The sequence below is a fragment of the Chamaea fasciata genome, unplaced genomic scaffold, assembly GCF_029207755.1.
Source record: "Chamaea fasciata isolate MVZ Bird 193981 ecotype frontalis unplaced genomic scaffold, bChaFas1.0.hap1 SCAF_24, whole genome shotgun sequence".
NCBI lineage: Eukaryota > Metazoa > Chordata > Aves > Passeriformes > Sylviidae > Chamaea > Chamaea fasciata.
In genome coordinates, this window is record NW_027094109.1 from 2339452 (window position 1) to 2358232 (window position 18781).

The window sequence follows — 18781 nt, forward strand, 5'->3', positions numbered from 1 at the left end:
TATTTGACTTGTAATTTAATATCACGCTGCCACATCCATATCTCATTCGGGAAAGAATAAGCCCTGACATTTGCAAAGACAGAGACGAGCCCTCACCCGCGCTGAGCATCGCTCGGGGTGCTCGGCCAGGGACTCTGTGCCCCGGGCATGTGTTTCCTGTAAGGTTCGGCACAGCAGCAGGGACGCTTCCCTCTGGCACGGGGGAAAAACCTGGGAAGAGCAGCGTTTGCAGGGAGCAGCTTTGTGGCCGCTGCTGGGGGGAGTTGTGCTGTGATTTATTGGGCTCTGCCGCAAACGCTGAGATTAAGGAAAGTGCCTTTAATGGTCCTTAAAAGCTGGGTTTGGGAGCCGAGATGAACCCGTTTGATTACACCCTGCCTGCCTCAGCCTGGGCTCTCCCGAGCCCCAGCGCTGCCTGGCGTGGAGCCGGAGCAGATAAGGAGAGGGCACAGCCCCGTCCGTCAGCGCTGCCGCGGGGGCAGGACGGCAGCAAGCCGCGCTCCCAGGGTTTGCTGGCAGTGCTGTGCCTGTCCCCTGCTCCCAGCAGAGGGGCTGGGCTGCTCTTCCTCCATTTCACAGAATCACCGAGTTGGAGAAGACCTTCAAGATCATCGAGTCCCACCCAGCCCCAATACCTCAACTAAACCCTGGCGCCGAGTGCCACATCCAGTCTTTCCTTAAACACATCCAGGGATGGTGACTCCACCGCCTCCCCGGGCAGAGCATTCCAGTACTTTATCACTCTTTCCGTGAAAACCTTTTTCCTGTTTGCTGCTCCCTGTCCGTGCTGATCCGTGTGGATGGTGCTTTCCCTGTGATCTGCCCTTTGCTCTGCTGGTGCCTGGTGGCATCATCCCTCCAGGGAGGGTCTGTCCAGAGCAGGAGCTGCATGTCTGGAACCAAGGGAGCTCTTGAGTCCGGCTGACTTCATCAATGGACAGCTGGAGTCCAGCCCTGCTGGGAGGGAACTGGGGGTGCTGGTGGGTGAGAGGCTGGATGAGGCCATGGGATGGGCACTGGCAGCCCAGAAATCCAGCTGTGTCCTGGGCTGATCCCCCAGCGTGGGCAGCAGGGGAGGGGGGATTCTGCCCCTCTGTCCCCTCAGGTGAGACCCCACCTGCAGAGCTGCCTCCAGCTCGGGGGTCCCAGCACAGGAAGCACCTGGAGCCAGTCCAGAGGAGGCCACGGAGATGCTCCAGGGCCAGAGACCCTCTGCCCTGGAGCCAGGCTGGGAGAGCTGGGAGTGCTCACCTGGAGAGGACAAGGCTCCTGGGAGAGCTCAGAGCCCCTGCCAGGGCCTAAAGGGGCTCCAGGAGAGCTGGAGAGGGACTGGGGACAAGGGATGGAGGGACAGGACACAGGGAATGGCTTCCCACTGCCAGAGGGCAGGGATGGATGGGATACTGGGAAGGAATTCTTCCTTGTGAGGGTGGTGAGGCCCTGGCACAGGGTGCCCAGAGCAGCTGTGGCCGTGCCTGGATCCCTGGCAGTGTCCAAGGCCAGGTTGGACAGGGCTTGGAGCAGCCTCGTGAAGGGACAGGGGTTGGAACAAGATGAGCTTTATCCCTTCCCAAGCCAAACCATTCTGGGATTCTGAGCTGGGCTCAGAGGGGTTGAATGTGGAGCCTTGCAGGTTGGAATCACTCTGCTTGTGATGGGAAGCAGAACAAAGTTTTGAGCCCTGTGTTTGATGGGAAGGAGGAGCTGCTGACCACCTTTTGCTGGCTGTTCTGTGAGGAGAAATCTCACCTCAGTGGGGTTGCTCAGTGAGGTTTTTTGTTGGCACCAGGGCCTGCTAAGCTCCTCTCCATGGGCGGGCTCTACTTAAGACTGATTAATTTACCCACCTGAGTGCTACTCCTAATTGACTGAGCCTACAACAAAACAACCCCGGGCTGATCAATAGAGAAATAATTCGGCAAATTGTGGCCATAAATCATTCCTGATCGACGTGTTAATGAATAAACCAAACTAAATCAATTTTCTTTATTAAAACACATTTCTTTCACCCAGTATTACTTCAGGCAGGTGGTGTGAGGAGGGGGATGGGGTTGTTCAGCTGCTTGTGCTGAGGTGTGATCAGGGCACTGCTGGGTCTGGGGTGCAATCCCAGACAGGCAGGTGGAGTGAGGAGCATCTTCTGGGAAGTTTCATGTCCAGCCAGCCAGGTGTTGGGGTGTTAATTAGCCGAATTATTGCAATGTTTCTATCTGCAAAGAGGAGATAAAGGAGGCAGGTGACTGTGCTGGTGTCTCACCACTGCTGTTGGCACCCATCGCTCACACTCCTGGGGTGATCTTCCACCTTTGACACTTTAGATCTTTCAGCTCTGATGTTTTGGGCGGTTGTCCCACCGCTCCCTTTCCCTCTGGGGGATCTCCCTCCTTGCTCCGTGGGTTTTGCTGCTGCCAGAGCTGAAATTGATGCCTTGCTCTGTCCTCAGACCTTTCCCATGACCAACCAGTGGTGATTTTTCCTCCTGGTTCCAGGCACTCAGGGGCTCTGATCTGTATGTGAACATCCAAACTGCTCCCCTACGCTGAGCTAAAAAGAAATTTGCTATTCACAGAGTTCACAGAATGACCAGGATGGAAGAGACCTTCAAGATCATCGAGTCCAACCCAGCCCTGACACCTCAACTAGATCATGGCACCAAGTGCCACATCCAGTCTTTCCTTAAAACACATCCAGGGATGGTGTCTCTGCCACCTCCACGGGCAGACCGTTCCAGTACTTTATCACCCTTTCTGTAAAAAACTTTTCCCTGATATACAACCTAAATTTCCCTTGGTGCAGCTTAAGGCTGTGTCCTCTCGTTCTGTCAGTTGCTGCCTGGAGAAAGAGACCAACCCTACCTGAGCACAGCCACCTTTCAGGGAGTTGTGGAGAGTGATCAGGTCACCTCTGAGTCTCTTTTTCTCCAGGATAAACAACCCCAGCTCTCTCTTCCTCACAGGGTTTGTGTTCCAGGCCCCTCACCAGCCTCGTCGCCTCCTCTGGATGCCCTCAAATGTCTCAATGTCCTTCCTAAACTGAGGGGTCAGAGCTGGACACAGCACTCGAGGTGTGGCCTCACCAGTGCCGAGTACAGGGGAAGAATGACCTCCCTGCTCCTCTGGCCACACCATTCCCTCACCAAGAAGAGTAGGACCAGGACCAGGGCTGCTTTGTGCCCTGATTTACAGCCCTGCTTGGCCAGAAGAGCTGCTGGGGGTCATTAGCCTCTTGCTGTGTGTGATAAGCACCTTGGAGAGGCGTGTGAGTGCCCCAAGTGCCTGTCCAGGGACCCCCAAGTTCATATTGATTTTTGAATAGTGCAAATGAACAAATAACAGTGCAGCAATAAAAAGGGGGATAAATAACCGGGTACTTTGCACACGGAGCTGCGCACGGCCGAGTGAAATGTGACACAGGCGAGCTCGGAGAAGGTCAAGTTTTTAAATCTAAACTGGAGTTAAGTAAAATATTGGCTAACTAACTGGATTCCAAAGCTCATAAAATGTTGATAGTGCTGAATGTCAGCTGGAATATATCTCCTCATCTTTTAGACGGAGAGCTGGTGCTTCCCTTGATCTTCCTTTCCTGGGGAAATGTTCCTCTGGAGCAGAAGGGATCCTGTCAAGTGGCTTGTTTTCCTCTGTGTTGGCAGGGCAGAGCTGGAAAGGTTGCTGGGGTTAAGAGCAGCAGCGAAAGCGAAGCTGGAAGCAGCGCCGCGAGTCGCCGTGCTCTGATTTCCTAAGCTGAGCAGCGGCTGGAATGGCTGAGGAGGAGGCCTGGGAGAGGAGCCCAGGGCTCAGACCCTGCCCGGGCATTTCCTGCCGGTGTCGAGTGTCAGCAGGGAGGGTTTGGTGTCTGCAGTGTCTGCTCAGCCTGGACCCCTTGTGCTGCAGTGCAGGACAGCACCCTGCGAGTTCAGGTCTTGGAGTTTGTCTGGCAGGGACTCGCTGTGAGGGTGGATGTGATGTTGTTCCAAATGAGATTTCCCACTGGATCTGCCACAGCTTAGTCCCAGAAAGGTTTGGGTTAGGAGGGACATTAAACCCATCTCCTCCCACCCTCTGCCATGAGCAGGGATAGCTTCCACTGTTCCAGGCTGTTCCAAGCCCTGTCCAACCTGGCCTTGGACACTGCCAGGGATCCAGCGGCGGCCACAGCTGCTCTGGACACCCTGTGCCAGGGCCTCACCACTCTCACAGGGAACAATTCCTTCCCAATATCCCATCTAACTCTGCCCCCTGGCAGTGGGAAGCCGTTCCCTGTGTCCTGCCCCTCCATCCCTTGTCCCCAGTTTCTCTCCAGCTCTCCTGAGTTCCTCTTTAGGTATGAGGAAGGTGCTATAAAATAATTAATAAACTCGAGGGTTTAGCTAGAGGAAGAATCAGCTTGTAATGCCCTTTTTCCACCCTGGCATTGCCCCCCAGCTCCCAAGGCAGGGCAGGGCGGCACCCAGGGCCCCCCCGCTGCAAACCTCAAACCACAGAACCCGCAAAGCTTCGGGCCCTGAACCGAGCTGCTCCTGCAGCACAGAAAACAACAGTGCCACCGCCAAGGGGTGTTGGGAAGACAAGTCAGTTAACATTCGTGCCATGCTTTGAAACGGGAAGGCTTTTGAAGCGGGGATTTGGTTCTCTGCTTTCCTTTCTCCTTTGTTCCCGTCGGTGCCCCGCTCGGAGCGCGGCTCGGCGCTGTGCTGGTATCAGGGTTTGATGGCCTCCCGCTCCCCGGGAGAATTGCCTTCCCTCTCCGTGGCTCCACTTCAAGGCAGCGTGTTCAATTGGTATTCTCCGTATGGCATTCGCTCCACTTGTACATAGCGCGTTTTTATTCAAATAACGGTATTGATCGGGGGAAAAAAGTAGTGGAGAAAATAAATGGAAACAAATAAACACAGAAGGTTTGTACTAAACTTCTCCAAGGTCTGGCCCTGAGAGTCAAGGAAGCGTCTGTGTCCCGTCTGTAGGGTGATGCAGCTCCTCCCTCCTCTGGTAGCCTGGAGGTGGAAGATGATTATGGCAGTGGGAGGAGTTTAAATATGCAAATATGACCCTGGGAGGGGAGGTCAAGCCCCGGCACAGGGTGCCCAGAGAAGCTGTGGCTGCCCCATCCCTGGAAGCGTCCAAGGCCAGGCTGAACGGGGCTTGGATCACCCTGGGATAGTGCAAGGTGGGATAGAGATGATCTTTGAGGTCCTTTCCAGCCCAAACCACCCTGGGATTCTGTTGTTGGGCTGGCGCCTACTTGTAGATACTGATCACAACCACCTCCTGTGGAGATAACTGGCAATAAATATGCCTGGAAAATTGTGTATTGCACCAGCTCAGCTCATGGAAAGGCCGTGGAAGGCTGCATTACTCCTCCTTCCCTGGAAAGGACATTTCACTGCTGTTCCTTTGACAGTTTTGTGGTGGGGACAGAATCTTCTTTTTTATTAGAGATATTTTTGGGCTTTGTGATTGATATGAAGGCAGAGGGCATTGCCTAATGCTATTGGAAGGACTTTAATTTTCAGCTTGCTTGTGGTTTTGATCTTTTATTGTTTTGGTTTTATTTTAAACGAGCCTGACAGAGGGAGGAGAGTGTTTAATGATGAGCTGCTTACAAAGTTCTGACCCTCACACTCAAAGGACAGGAATCCCTTTCTCATTCTGTGTTCCAACCTATTCCCAACCATTGGGAACTGTCCTCTCCCAGATCGGATGTGGCCTTCAGGTGGCCCAGGTGGGCATTTTACCTCGAGTGGCGCCTGCAGGGATTTGGGAGTGATAGAGTGTGCCGTGGGAGCTGGCTGGTTCCAGCTGACAAGATAATGAACTACTAAATAAAGCATGGGAGAAAGGGAAATCCGTGATAAATCCACCTCTCATGTGCTGCAGAGGAGACGGATAAACTCCCTCTCCTCTCTTGACAGAGGGATTTGTCTCTCCTGTGGCTGTTGCTGGAGATGTGGTGAGGATGCTGCTCCATCCCAGCCCTCCTCTGCCACTGGTGGGCAGAGAGAGAGACAGACAGACACAGGGGTGATGTGTGGTGTCCTCCTGGAAGGCTGGGCATGGCTGGGGACATGTCCCCGTGGCCCTTCCTCGGGCTGTGTCTCTAATGCTGGTCAGTGACTGCAAACCAGTCAGGGCTGACTCTGGGGCCGGAGGGTGTTGTCCCTCTCCTCTGGGATGGGAGCATCCTTCCCCCTCTCCCCTCACTGCATCCCAACTCGACACCACAAACTGCAACTCCAGCCCCAGTTCCCAAATCCAGACCCTTCTTCCTGCTTCTTCCCGTGCTCCCTTCGTGGGGGTGTGCTGTAGCCTTGGATTGTCTCTGAGATCAGTGCAGGGGCCGCGCTGGGTTGGAGGAGTGTTGGAGGGGGAGAGCTGGGGGCTCTGCGGTGCAGACCGTTCACCGCTCCGGCAGTGCATTAATGGAGAGGCAGGGAAGGAGCCGAGGTGTGTCAGAAAAGCACTTTAATGTGCGGGTCAGGGGCTGGAATGATGGGGAGGTGACAGGGCAGCGCTGGGATGTGTCACTGGAGCCAAGCAGCCCCAGCAAAGCGCCATTAGGGATGTTCTCCAGAGCGTGATGGAGCCGGGCTGGGGTCAGGCTGGCTCTCAGCCCTGCCCAGCAGCTCGGAAGAAGTTGGCTCCTTCTTTCCAGTGCACTCCCTCTCCCAACTCTTTTTTTCCCATGTTTGATTAATAAATCATGCAGTTTGCCCAAGACTCCCTCTGTCCCCACCCAAATACAAACATTCCCCGTCACCACCACCTTGCGACTGGCAAAGCTGCTCCCTCTGACAATCAATTACCCTCCGGAGATGAAATTATTGTTTAATGGCTTTTGGAACAGGCTCCTGCTCTGACATTCATCACAATCAATAATGCATCAGCGGGGACAAAAGAAATTACCTGCCTCCTGCTAAGTGAAAGAGTCCATTTGTATTCACCGCGGCCCCTTCACGCCCACTGAGCCGGCAAGCGCAGGTGGATCGCGCTGGCGGCACGGAGGGCAGCTGGCTCTGCCTGAACTCTGCAAAAGTTGGCTGCAACTTCATCCTCGCTGCTGCTTTCAGCAGGGCTGCCCGTGAGAGGCAGGATTAGGGCACGGAGGGTGCCCAGGGGATGGGCTGTGCAGGTGAGGTTTGCAGGGTTTCCTTAGGGTGAGGTTAAGATTGAGGTTGTGCCTCGCTGGAAATGCAGCTGGGATGGGAATCCTGGTTGCTGGAGGGCAGCAGGGGTTTGGAGTTCGTGTGTTGAGGCTGGAAGGGTAGCTGGTGTTGAGAAAATTAATCCACAAACGCCAGAGGTTTACGTCCAGAAAGGAGACAGAGGAGCCCTTTTACTTTATTCCAATAAAGGGAGAGGCCATGGGGCATGTCCTCTGCGATCTCTCGAATTTTTGGAGGACGCAGCCTCCTATTTATCTCCATTTCCCAGCCACATTTCCCTCTCTCTTTCCCCTTTGGCTGAGGCACTTGAGAGTTACAGACTTCCTGGAGTGCCCAATACCTAAAATTCCCATTTAATGTGTAACCCCCCTTTTAATTTTTAATTCTTACAGAATTTATGGGGTTTCTCCCGTTGTTTTTTTTTCATCTTTCAACATCCAATTTCATTTCTCAGCAAACCCACGGTTTGTTTGTAAAGGCAAATATCTCCTTTTCCATTCATCAATCATTGGAGTCCTTCCCATTGTTTCTTTTATCTCTCAGTGCTGGTTTTATCTCCCAGCAGACCCACAGTTTGTAAAGACAAATCTGTCATTCCTCGCACAGGGATCATGGTGGGGGACCTGGGGGTGAGGCAGGGATCCCCGGGCAGTGACATTATCCCTTGCAGGGGTCCCTGCTCTCCCTGGCTATCCTTTGGTCCCCATCCCCAGCACGACAGGAAGCTGCCTCTGTTTTTACCCAAATCCCAAAAGCCAGATCCTCCTCGGAGGGCTGGCTCTGATCCATCCAGCTGCTCCCGGGGCTGGGGGTGACCTCAGCGCGTCCCTGGGAAGGGCTCGGCGGGATCGATGCAGCCGCGGTGTGAGCAGCGTGTCCCTCAGTGTCTCTGCTGCTCGGCTTCCCGATTATTCCAGGCAGGAACCTGGGTCTGGCATGGGGAGCTGCAGCGTTAGGGAGCAGGGCTGTGTCCCAGCAATCCCAAAAAACCAGTTGCTGCAGGGAAGGCTTTGTGTTTTCTGCCTTTAAATAAAAAGCTAAAAAGCCCAGAGATTCACTAGGCAGAGGATGATCCTGGCGCTGCTTCCTTTAAGGTGACTTTTAAGGTATCAGCCTCCCAGAGGATGCCATGGCTGTGCCTGGGAGGATCTCAAGGTGATTAGGCAGCATTATTTTATTTTAAACATCCATCCCAATTAGTGATGAACCAGCTCAGTGCCTGAGCACCTCTTGCCTCAGAGGCCGGTTGTTTTCCCACCTCAGCCGCTGCTTTCTCCGCGGTGTAATTGGGGGAGTCGGGATCGAGGTGGTGACGGATCAGCTGGGATCAAGTGTTCTGAGCAAGCAGGTCCGTGTTTCTGCAGGGCTCTGAGCAAGGTGAGTCCCTGCTGTAGAATTCTGAGAGGCAGGAGAAAACCCAAATTCAGCTGTGGCTGCCCCTGGATCCCTGGCAGTGTCCAAGGCCAGGCTGGATTGTCCTGTGGCCAGAGGGGAAAACAAGTGCTTGTAAAGGGAGGAAAATCCTCTCTGCTCCCTGTGCAATAGGCAGGGAAACTCCTTTTCTTCCCACAGGTCAAATGTACACCTGTCCAGGGAGAGGAAATCCCTGGATTTCCCTGCACAGGTGTGTTTTATATGGACACACAGCCATCAGCTGACCCTGCAGGCGAGAACCTGCCTGGAGCTTCTCCCACTGCTTGTTCCTTCAGCCTGGAGCTCCTGCAGCCTTGTCTGTCCAGGCCGACACCCAGAAATCCCAAACCTCCCACATCCCTTGTGCAGTGCAAGTCTGAGGGATGAGGGGTGGCTGAGGAGGCTCAGCCTGGAGAAGGGGAGGCTCAGAGGGGATCTCCTCCCTCTCCACAGCTCCCTGCACGAGCCTGGAATTGGGTGGGGGTCAGGCTTTGCTCCCAGGGAGCAGTGACAGGATGAAAGGAAATGGCCTCGAGTTGCACCAGGCAAGGTTTAGCTTGGATATTGGGAAAATTTCTTCGTGGAAGGGGTTGGTAAACTCTGGGAAAGGCTGCCCAGGGCAGCGGTGGAGTCCCCATTCCTGCAGGGATTTAAAAGCCACGTGGACGTGGCCCCTGGGAACACGGTTTGGTGGTGGGCTTGGGGGAATGATTGGACCCGATTTTACAGACTTTAATGATTCTATGGTGCTCCCCATGTGTAAAATAAAATGAAATAAAATGAAATATAATAAAATAAAATAAAATCCCTTTGTCCTGCCTTCCCCCAGGCTCAGGCTCCTGCAGCTCCCCAGAGTTTTCCCAAAGTCCCATTGATCCCCCGGGTGATGAAGCTGTTGAATCAGCGCTGCCGTATTTGTTGTGTCGAGCTGTCATTTTTCTCCCAGGATCTTAAAAGGATTTTTAACTGTCAGCTCCATCCCGCATCTTTGCTCCTAATAATCAATATTGATTTTCCTGTAATGCCGTCCATCTAGATGCCATGCCTTATTTGCTGTAAGATTAGAATCTCGATGAGCTTATAAAATAGAGCACGGATTTTCCTCATGTCTCTGCACGTGTGCATATGCAGAAAATACCCTGGAAAGATGATTATCTCCTGGGGGAAAAAAAATATAAATGGAGCCATGCACTGCAGCTGCAACAAATATCCATTTTGGTCACTTTGCTCGGCATTAATATGTGCAGAGAGATCCCCTGCACCTGGGATGCTGCTGCCATTCCTGGATTGTTTTTATATTTTATCCTGTCCAGGTAAGAGTTTTGGCTCCTAAATTTCAAGCTGGGCTTCATTAAAGGCTTTTTAAACAGATTTTCCCTCTGTGAAGGGGCTGAGTTTCCTAATTATCATCCCCGACATTAATTCCTGCTGCACGTTTGTGTCTCTAAGTGGTATTTTTTCCAGTGGGAAGAGGTGGGTTGTTAGAAACCATGAAACTGGTTTTACTGGTCGTCTTTAATCCCCCAATGCCTTGGGGTTGGCCAAGAATCCAATTGTTCTGCTGGACAATGAAGACAAGACATAAACTATACCCCAAATATGTGGCTGAAATTTCCTGCATGGCATCACCTGCCTAAGCAATAAATGATATTCCTGCACTGGGTGTGTTTTTCCAGGAATCTTGTTTGTCAGTGTTTTGGGTCAGAATATTGTAGGATTTGACTGGAGACAAGCTCCTGTTCCCTAAGCAGGAAAAGATTTTCTATAAGGAGTCTCAGCAGAGATAACATGAAAACAAAAGGTGATTGAATGTGACTGAAAATGGGCCTAAGAAATATAGGGTTTTACCAAAACCGTTGGGAGAAAAAGTCGATTTTCCCATTTTTGACAGAGGCCTGCCAGATAAGATGCTTCAAATCGGCTTATTGAATTATAAACCACCGACATTTTGAAGCAGAACGCTTTGCTTTGAAGTGAAATGCTGAGATTTTTCATTCTGACATTTCCCAATTGATGTTTTTGGTAACTTTCTGCACACCTGGTAAAAGTGAGATTGGGGGGGGAAGAGTTCAAGGCATTAAAATACTGAATTGCTGAAGAGGTAAAAAAAAAATACCTTTTTGTAGATAATTCTCATTAAAACCAATGAGTTCAGCTTCTGCTTCATCTATTCCTATTTATGATCCCAAATGTCCGTTAGCTTGTTTTTTGGGGGGGATTATTTGTACTTAGTGTGGCAAAGATCCCTTTGTGCTTTGCATCTCTGACCCATTGGAGAGGGTTTTCTTCAATATGATGTTTTTTGTTCCATTCCACTCAAAACTTCAGGATTATTGAAATGAGCTCCCAAGGAGGGGAGGTTTCATGAGATGGTTCCAATGTGGGTTTTTTTTTTTTTTTTTTTTTTGGCTGGCATAAATAAATATTGTCTCCTTCTGGGCTTGCTGAGATGAGGATTTCTAGGAGAAAGCTTGATAGATTTATTTTTGATTCCACACAATTCAGTTTGGATAATAAAGCTGCTGTTCTTGCTGGAAATAGCTGCTGCAGTTGAGGCAGGGACACTTTCCACTAGACCAGGTTGCTCCAAGCTCTTTCCAGCCTGGCTTTGCTTGGATTTTGCCCACATTGCCTCTGCTATGAATTCTTGGCTATGGGATGGAGTTTGTCTCCCCACTTTGTGCACCAGGGATGTTTTCCCCAGCATCCTAAAGAGGGGAATATGCACGGAGAGAAAGAAGCTGGGGGGTTGTAACATGCGCCAAAAATCTGCCTTATAAAATAAATATAAAATAAATAAATAAAGCTAAGGAGGGGAGGAAAACGAAACATCAAAAGAAGTGAAACGGCAGCAAAAGACAAAGTGAAGCTCTGCTTCTTAAGCACCTTTTGTGACTCTCCCTGCACATCCCGCTCGGATTTCCTCTTGGTTCGGGGCTGCAGGAGGGGGCACAAAGCTGCGGCTGAGCAAAGCTGAGCCAAGGATGCTTCATATGGTAATAACCCCTCCTGAGAGTCCTCACATGAAAGCCCTGCCCCTGGCGCTGCTGATTAGACAGCTCTAATTGTCTCCCATGCCTGGAATACCGGAGCAGGGAGAAACCCAGATAGTGTTTGCTGAGCCGACCGAGCTCCTAAAATAAACCCCGGCTGCGATTGGGAGGGGAGAGTCGGGTCCTGAGAGCCACAGGTGCTTCCCATGGAGTGGGCGATGGGCTGAGCACGGCCCCGGGCTGGGGGGGATGCTGAGGATCCTCCCAGCCTGGTGCCTGTGGGGAGAGGGTTTCTGCTCAAGTTAGTTTTGGGAAAAGCCTCAGCTTTAGCTGTATGTGCTCAATAAAGCTTTTAGTTCAATACCTCTTAATGCTGAGCCTCAGTGTATTAACTCAGGACTTCCCTGGGATCGGGCCGTGAACATACAGCAGCTCTTCCTGCAAGGAAAATCGTGGATACTCCCGCCAATATGTGATAAAAGTGGGAGATACCTTATCTTCTCTATATTATCTACTGCAGCTGCCTCTTTGCTCCAGCTTGTGTCTGGGACCTTTTATGGTCCCCAAAACCCAGAATGCTTTGAGTTGGAAGGGACCTTAAAGCTCTCCTGCCTCCACCTTCCAGTATCGCAGCTTGCTCCAAGCCCCATCCCAGGAGCTCTTCACTCCCAGAGTTTTTTTGCAGCCCTCAGCTCCCCACAACAAATATTTCAGCCAAGTGTTGCTCTCACGTCGCCTGCATTTGCAAAGGAGCAATTTATCAGAGTGATTTTTATTCTCATTAAGGCAAATTAAGCCCACAAAGCTGGCAATGGATGGGGAGAGAGGTGGAAAAAAAAAAAAAAGGAAAAAAAATTGGCGCTCATGAAATATTTATTAAAAACAGCCATTGTAATAAATATTTGAAACCTGGTTATTAATGTTAAATCATATCAACGTCAAGTGCGTGTTTCACACGGTCTGTTCTGCTAATTGGGTGCAGGGGTTGGCAGACCCGTGGTGCCACGGGGTCAGCTGGCACCAGCACCAGAGGAAAAGCCGAAAATGCAGGAGCTGATGGAAATAAAGTGGGAGAGGAGCAAGGGCTTGCCATGAGCTCGTGCACTGGTGTCCCCCCGGCGTGCCCTGGTTGTAACCCCAACGCCTCTGCCTAAGAGCTGCTGATTATTTTCCAAAGCTGCTGATTATTTTCCAATATGGAACGAGCCCCCTGGCTCGTCAGTGGGGCAGGGAAATGATCCCCAGGAGCAGGGAAACGAGGGCTCCTGCTGGAAACTACACTCTGCAAAGCGAGGAAATAAATCTTTAAACCGGGATAATAGCGCAGGCAGGAAAATCAATATTGATTATTAGGAGAAGGGGGCTGTAAAACTCACTGTGAGGCAGAGGGAAGGGTTCTGTGGAGAGCAGCTGGGTGAGTGAGGACAGGCAGGTGGTGCAGGAATCTGTGAAGGATGAAAGTGAGCAGAAGGAGGGGCTGTGTTTGATCCAGGAGGTTCACAGTGGGTTTGGGATATCCCCACTCCTCCAGCGGGATGTGGCAGTGCTAACCCATGGACGGGGACAGGGATCAGGTGAGGGAATCCTCAAACATTTGGCTGTTTTTCTTGGCTTGTCTAGGAAAAATTGATCAAAAAATGAAAAAAAAAGAGTCTCCATTATTAATGGAAGCAGTCGTTAGTTCAACTGACCTTTTTGTTCGAAACGTTGCTTTTGCCTTTTCCAACAAATGGAAAGGATAAAAGCTTGAAAGGGAAGCAAAACACTTGGAAAAATCCCAAACCTGATTCCCCTCTTCTTGCAGCGGGTGTGAATGTGCTGCCTCAAAGGGGTGGGGCAGAGATAAGGGCAAACCTACTCCTCCCTTACTAGAGGGTTTTGGTGAGTGAAACTCCGTGCCTCAGTTTCCCTGCCTTGGAGGTAATTATTGAACTCGTAATTATTCTGAGATTAGTGGTAATCGTTTCACGTGTGATTATTCAGAGAGTGTGGGAGCACAGGGCGGCTGGATGGGCACTCTGGAGCTGCAGGGATGAAGCTCCCGGCTGCATCCTCCTGATCCCTCACGGGCTGGGGAGGGCAGATCCCACCGATGGATCAGCTCAGCCTCCTCCTGGCAGAGGTGGGACCTGCGCTGCCTCTGCTCCATCCAGCCCCCTCTGCAACACACATTTAGGGGTGCCAGCCCTCCAGGCTGAGCAGCAGCGGAGTTTTTTTATAAAAATATTGGAAGCAAGCAAATAAATAAATGGTAATTTAGTCGTGGACCCATCCCAGCCTCCCATAAAAGCTGGTGCAGACCAGATTTACAGCGCCGTGCTGAGATGCTTTTATGTGAAACAGAGCTTCAGAGGGGAAGCCATCTATCAGGCAAGGAGCCCGAGTGAATGAGATTTAAAAGGCAGCTTCCTTTTGTTCCCTAATAGTTTGAACAATTCGGTGCGAAAGTGGAGGAGGTGGGAAGGGGGAAATCAGGAGGTGTTTGGAATGACATTCAGAATGGCAACACCGCGCACCTATTTTGGTAATAGGCTTTAAACTCCTGAGAAGGTGAATCCTCTCATTTCCAGCGTTTATTTTCTCCTTCGCTGTAAATTTATCAGTCGGGGTCGAGTCTGTGCAAGCTGTGAGGAGCCTGATGGGAAACGAGAGCCCGGGGTCCTCGTTAGTGCAGGGAACCTGTAATTTCCCCGGTTTCAAACACTCCTGGGTTAATTTGAGTTTGCTTTTCAAACTTAGTCATCGCTGCCTTGTGAGCATGGGCTCTTCTGCTCCTCGGCATCCCTGCTCTCCTGTTCCCTGGAATCCCTGATTCTCCTGTCCCCTGGAGTCCCTGTTTCCTGGAGTTTCCGTTCTCTTGTATCCCTGCTCTCCTGTTCGCTGGAATTCCTGCTCTCCTGCTCCCTGGAATCCCTGTTCCCGTCCCTGGAATCCCTCCTCTCCTTCTCCCTGGAATCCTTGCTCTCCTTCTCCCTGGAATCCCTCCTCTCCTGTTCCCCAGCAGCCCTGCCCTCTCCTCCCTGTCCCTGGCAGGTGACATCCCTTGGCTGAGGGTGTCTGGCACACCAAAGCTGGGCTCGGCATCCCCCCAACCCCCACACTGACCAGTAAATCTCCTTCTCCTGCCTTTAACCTGGGAATTGAAGTTCCCCCATTTAAATACAAAACAATTCTCCCCAGGCTGTTTCACTGCCTCGTTTTTGTCCTGAGGTTGGGGCAATGCTGGTTCCCACATCCCTGAATCCACCATTTCCCCTTTCCACACACGCAAAGGGGATTTCCAATGTCATTGGCAGTCGCTGCGGGCTTTTTCCTCCCAAGAAGCGCAGGCCAGCAATTCCAGCCTGCCAAAGAGAGGGGGAAAAAAAAATCCTCAGCTTTAATCTTTGTGAAGGGAGAGCAGGTGAGGGAACAAAGGAATGGGGAAAGCGAGGAAAGAAAAGGGTGGACAGGAGGGTGCGGAGGGAAGCTGGTGCGCAGAGAGATCAGATGGAAAAGGCAGCTTTCGTGGGCAGGGATGTGAGGGGGAGGACAAAGGGCTGGAGGCAGACACTGATGGCGTGTGGGGAAGCAAAGCTTCAGGCAGGAGCCTCCTGGGATCTCTCGTTTTGGGGGAGCTCCATCCCGCCCACACGGGCGTCACCTCCCCAGCAGTGACAGGACCCAAACCCTGGGGGCATGGACATCTCTGAGCTCTGGGGACTCCCAGATGGTTCTCAAACCATCTCTGTGTCATCATTCCTAAAATCCCTGGGCTGGAGTTTTTCATCTCACGTTCCCTGGTAGAGCCGAAGGAAGGAGTGGGGAAATTGATATCCTGGGATTCCTGCTGGGAAGTTGTGGGTCATGAGACTTTGTGCTTCCCCTCTGTGATGGGAACACCTTGCACTGCCCTCAGCCCTCAGGATGGTCCTGGAGAGCTGGTCCCTCTCATCCCTTCTCCCACAGAGCTGGTGTTCAAGGAAAAGGAAGCACCATTCCTATGTGAAAGGATGGGAAAGCCAACATTTCTCTTGGATGGCACGGATGTCCAAGGCATGGCTGAAAGGTGCTTGGGTGTGCACGTTCCAAGAGTCTCTGTTAAGGGGAAGGTGTGCAGGACCTGCTGGGAAATAAGTTATGCCTGCATGTGAAACCCAGGAGATGCAAATTGACACAAATCAGCTCCCCGAACGAGCAAAAAGCTTCTAAAAAGTTCAAATGCATTGGCTTTGTAGCTTAGATTTGAAATGACTCAGCAGTGCAGGTGCCTGGTTCTTCCCTGCTGGAGAACAGATCAGAAGAGAGCACAAAAAGGTGGTGGAAATGAGACATTTTGGGGTGATCAGAGGCTAGTCCTGGCTGCCCTGTGGCTTTCCCTTTCTCCCCACTTAGACACATGCCAGAAATGTATCGTTTTCACAGGTTTGGTCTGGTTTGGGTTATCTCTGCCCTGGGATCAGGGTCTCTGAGGGCAAAGCAATTCCTCATTCAGCTCAGAGGAAAAGGCTGGAGCAACGTCTGGAGATGGCTGAACATTTATAGGATATGATTTCAACTATTATCATAACTATCCTGTATTGCATCGTCTAATAAAGACATCAGCTTAAACCCCTTACAAGTGGCAATTACCTAATAAAATGCAGTAAGGATCTTCCAAGTTGGCAGTAAAATTAGCATTACTGGGTTTTAATTAATAGCCCAAGCGTGAATGGCTCTTCTATGTCCTGTGCAAGAGGAAGGGCTGCGTGAGTGTTTGTGTGGATGGGACAAGAGCGGGAAGGGGAAGTCAGTGAGCCCCGAAAGGGGCTCCATGTCTGGAGGGGTCGAGTGGAGAAGGGGATGTGTGGGGCCAGTCTGTCCTGTGGGGAGCAATGGGACTGCTGTGCTCTTGTGGAATCCCAGAATTGCTTGGGTTGGAAGGAACCTTAAAGCTCATCTCATCCCACCCCCTGCTAAGGTCACCTTCCAGTGTCCCAGGCTGCTCCAAGCCCCAATGTCCAACTTGTCCTTGGGCACTGCAAGGGATCCAGGGGCAGCCACAGCTGCTCTGGGCACCCTGTGCCAGGGCCTCAGCACCCTTAGAGGAAGCAATTTTTTCCAGGTATCTGATTCAAATCTCCCCTTCTTCAGCTTAAAGCCATTCCCCCTTGTCCTGTCCTGATCCACTTCTCCACAGACAGAGCAGTGATGCTGTTATAACATCACAACTCCCTGGCACGGGAAATCCCCATGGGAGCCCAAAAGCTCCTTGTACCCGAGTCAGGGCTTGGGGCTCTTTGCAAAACCCCTTTTGGAAACAACACAGCTTTGCCATCCCCTGCAAGGGGGGTGATGTCCCCTCGCAGCTCTTTTTCCCCGGGTTTATTCCATATCCGCGATGCCCAGAGGGTGCAGAGCCCTGTGAGGACGCTGCCCCTGGGGAAGCAGGTGAGATCTCCCTCCCCCTGCAGCCACAGGCACGGACAGGGTTTGATCTGGGCTGTGACAAAGTCAGCGTGTCAGAAACCGCCGAGCACATTTGTGATGGCAGAGTGACTTTATTCCTCACTTGGCAGAGTGCCTTTATTCCTTGCAAATTTGTGATGGCACAGTGACTTTATTCCTCGATGGCAGAGTGGCTTTACTGCTCCTTCCTGGCTTTTATGGTGGAACTGGAGGGGTTTTGATGTGCTACAAGGAGCCCTAGAGCGAGGCTGGCTTGTGCTGTCATCCCCCATCCTCTCTGGCCTTTTTTCTCTGCCCCCCTTCCCATTTTCCTCTGCTTGCTGGCAAGCTGCCTGGTGGAAGCAAATCGCAGGGATGCTGCACTGATGGAGGGAAGGACCCCCGGTGTGCTTCCCAGGAGGGTGCCTCCATCAGCCAGAGAAATCTCACTGCAACAGCAAGATTGCTTTTCTGGGGAAAGGGGGGAGAGCCCAATCTGCCTGCAAATGTGCATGTTGGAGAGGGGAAAATCAAACCGTGGCGTTTAGCAGAGCCAATTTTCTCCAGGAGCAGGGCGAGGGAAGTGGTGGCTCAGATTGGTGCTTCCCCAGCTAATTGTATTGACAAAATAATGAAAGTATTTGTATGCACTTGTTCTTGTTGTGTATAAACTACAGCAAATAGAAATCCACAGGATTATTTTATTTATTTTTTTTCCGGTATTGCTGTTCTCAGGCAGTTCAGAGCCGGGAGATGGAGGGAATTCACTGCACTGGCAGGTCACTCTGCCTTTGTGTCCCACCCTACTCCTGCCCCTGGCGCCCCGGCAGGGAGGGATGGGGTTTAGTCCTGCCTGTGCCACAACTCACACACCATCTGGTGTCTCCTGGGATGCTCCTTAATTTAAAGGGTGGCTTTTGACTAAGGAGCATGAGCCGGGGGGTGTGTTGGCTCCCAGGCAGCCCTGGCGTGGTGGGAGCAGCTCCTGGAGTTCCTGGGATCTGTGTGAGCATGGGATTGATTTCCAGAGCTGCAGGAAACTTCATCCCAAAACTCCTGGGTCCCCTCCAGCAGCTGTGTTTCTTCCCTCTGTCAGGAAACCTGGCCACTTCTGTTGAGCCCGTACTACAGTGGGATTTTTTTTTTTTTTAAATGTGGTTTTTCTTCTTTTTGGCAAATCTGCTCCTTTAACCCGTTTCCAGTCCAAATTGAAATCATGGGATCCCGGGATGGTTTGGGTTGGAGGGGACTTAAGACTTGTGTCATTCCACCCCCTGCCATGGGCAGGGACACCTTCCACTATCCCAGGGTACTCCTGGGGGATTTGGGTGGTCTCAAATTCGGGGGTTCTGGGCTGATTTGGGGGGACTTTGAGTCCAAATTTGGAATTCTGGGTTTTTTCTTGGGATGTTTTGACCCCAAATTTGGGGCATTCTGGAGTGCTTTTGGGATGTTTTCCCTCCAAATTTAGAGGTTTTGGGGTTTTCAGCCAGAACTTGGGGCTTGTGGTGTGATTTGGAGGGGGTTTAACTCCAAATTTGGGGGATTTGGGGTGATTTGGGTTGGATTTCATCCTGCTTTTGGGGGTTCTGGGCTGGTTTGGGGGGTTTGGCTCAAATTTGGGAGTCCCAGGGGTTCGAGGGGTCCCAAATTTGGGGATCTTGGGTTTTTTTGGGGAAGTTTTACCCCAGAATTTTGGGGGTTTTGGGGAGGTTTTGGGGCTTTGACCCCAAATTTGGGGTTTTGGGGAGATTTTACAGCAAAATTTGGGGTTTTGGGTGTTACTTTGGTGGGATTTTTCCCCAAATTT